The sequence below is a fragment of the Propithecus coquereli genome, unplaced genomic scaffold (assembly GCF_000956105.1).
Source record: "Propithecus coquereli isolate 6110/MARCELLA unplaced genomic scaffold, Pcoq_1.0 Scaffold35, whole genome shotgun sequence".
Classification (NCBI taxonomy): Eukaryota; Metazoa; Chordata; class Mammalia; order Primates; family Indriidae; genus Propithecus; species Propithecus coquereli.
In genome coordinates this window covers 2,938,945-2,941,994 of record NW_012149174.1, presented here as the reverse complement: position 1 = coordinate 2,941,994, position 3,050 = coordinate 2,938,945, and positions in this window count along the sequence as shown.

Here is a 3,050-nt window from a genome sequence, read left to right as displayed (position 1 = left end):
GCTAGGATTACAGGCGTGAGCCACCGCGCCCGGCCAGCTTTTGGTTTCTTTATGCCTCAATTTCTTTACCTGCTTTATCGTAGTTATGTCATATTTATTTGCTTCATTCTCTAAACCCCTCCTTAACAGATTTTTTTTTCCCCACTGCTGAAATCCAGTCTGCAGAGACTAGAATTGTGCAGTGGGTATGAAATTGATACAATCACCACAGTTCTGTATCTCAGAGGTAAAAGTAAAATGAGACTATTTATTTCCCGAACTGAACTTATCAACTCAAGATAGCTTTTGCTTTAAAACTCAGACTCCTCTGAATCAATAGTCAATTTCTGGATCTTTCCCTGCCCCCAGGTTATCTTCTCCCTGGAGGCTGTTGAAGTTCCTGGGCAGACAGCGAGGGCACTGCAGCACCCAGGCACTGGTGAGAGGGAGTTTCTGGTTCACACCATCCTCCGCCGTCCTTTGGCACTGGCTCAGCCGAAACTTGGCATGTCTTGTCCTCATAGTCATGTGCTGGCATCGACACGTGTGCCCAAATCCAGCATGGCCTCGCGTAACCAGCTCCACATATTCTCATTCTCTTGATCCTAGTCTCAGGTTCCTCTGGTTCGGCCGCATGGCCACACTTGGCTGTTTTCTCTTCCCTGGGCTGGGGACTCTGGGGGCCTCTGGGACACTTCCCTGGCCCTTCGCTCAGTCCTTGCTGGTGCCATGCCAGATGGGGGCTCCTCCTTCCCACTGTGCCTGGTTCCTCTCTGACCAATATGGGTTTGGGTTTTTATTGTCCCACCCTCAAAGTCAAGCAAGGCCAATGGTGAGGACAGGGTCTGGGACCCTGACAAAGACATTCATTAATGTCTGTTTTAATTTCTTGCCACAATTCTCTGTCCTCAGACATGCCAGGTCTTGGATTACATGACTTAAATTATAAATTGTATCAAATATCCCCAAATTAATTTATAAATCCAATGAAATCCCAATTAAAATTCTAGTTGTGTTTTTCTTTTTGAGAAACTTGATACACTTATCCTAAAATGTATAGGAAAAAATAAGTTCCACGAGCAGCTAAATCAATCTAGAAAGGGTAGTATAAAGGGGGAAATTGGCTACCAGATATCGAGACACCCTACAAAGTTGTTTGCAATGTGGCAGTGGGGTGGAACAGACAGTTTCAGGTAGCTCTACATTTACCCGTGAACTTCATATAATGTAGAGTTGGCATCACAGGTTAATTAGGAAGTGGATGTATTGTTTAGTAGATGGTGTGGGAAAATAGGCAGAGAAAGAAAGGATGTAGAAAAATAAAGTTGGATCCACATACAAAGGAGATTTCCAACAGATTAGAGACCTAAATATGAAAGGTTAAATTATAAAGTTAATAGGAAAAAAGCATTGGAACCTGGGAGGGGCAAAAAAATTCTTAAACAAGACTTCAAACGTACAAGCCGCAAGGCAAATTGATAGATCTAATTATGTTAAAATTAAGAATTTCTGTGAACAGGTAACATCGCAGTTGGATTGCACTGAAGAGATGAATGACAGATTGGGAAAAGAGATTTATAATATCTTAAAGTGACAAAGGATCAATATCTAGAATATACAAAGAACTCCTGAAACTCAACAAGATAGCACACCAAAAGAAAAACTGGTAAAATATACAGACAATTTACAAATCAGGAAAACCAAAAGCCTAACAAAGATACGAAAGAAACTGCCCATTAGTAATCAGAGAAATGCAAATTAAAGCCATGATGAGAGGTCGCCTTACACTCTAAGGCTGTGTAAAGCTCTAAGGCTATTACACAGCTATTAGCCTGGGGAAGATGGAAATCTGGAGAATTCCAAGTGCTGGCAAGGCTGTGGGGATAAGAGATTCTTCCTCCTGCTGGTGAGAGCACAGGTTGGAGAATCATCTGGTACTAGCTAATCAGATTAAGTATATGGATACCTTATAACCCAGCAATTCCACTCAGGGGCATGGGTCCCTCAGAAATTCTTACACAGGTCCGTTAAAGGGATGTGTAGGAGCAGGGGGTGATCCAGGATTTGTGGGGCTTGAAGTTTAAATAATTTGGGGAACCCTGTTGTCATATTGTGATAGAATAAGAAATATATATTTGGTCTCTGCCACTGGTGGCTGACATACAGCTCCTAAAACATTTGGAATCACCACAGTGCTAAGTGTCTTTTTGTGCACTAATGAGATGACAGGTGGCTGGGGTCCCCTAGATAGTTTTAGGATGGGAGCTGGTCATAGGAAAGACCAAGACGTGATTAGAGGGTTCGGATTTTCAGCCCCACTCCCCAACATCCAGGGAGGGGAGGGGGCTGAAGGTTCAGTTGATCACTGCATGATTTAATGGCCAATAAATGAATAAGTTATGCCTACACAATGAAGCTGCATAACAAACTCAAAGGACTGGGTTCGGATGAGCTTCTAGATTACAAAACACGTGGAGGTGCTTGGAGGGCAGCGCACCCAGAGAGGGCAAGGGAGCTTCGTGCCCCTCCTTGTCCTGTGCATCTTTTCCATCTGGCTGTTCATCTGTATCCTTTGTAATATCCATTATAATAAACGGGTAAATGTGTTTCCCTGGCAAATTAAACCCAAGGAGGGGGTTGTGGGAACCCTAATTTATAGCTGGCTGGTTAGAAGCACAGGTCACAACCTGGGGCTCATGACTGGCATCTGAAGGTGGGGGGTGGTCTTGCGGGACAGGGCCCTTAACCTGTGGGATCTGATACTGTCTCCAGGTAGTAGTGTCAGAATTGAATTGGAGGACACCCAGCTGGTGTCTGCTGGAGAACTGATGGTGAGTGAGGAAACACCCCCCTCACATCTGGCCAAAGAAGTGTTCTGTGTTGTGAGAGTGTAGTAGCAGAAAAACAGTTCAGTTTTTTTTCCCCATCAGACCTGTTGAGGAACAGAAATACAAATTATGAATACAGAACTAGGTACGGGCTTTGGAAGGAGCTTGTTCAAGTACTGAGTCCTGAAGCTTAAGCTCCCTGTGAATTTGTCTCCACCTGTGGGGAGGGTCTCTGTGATGTAG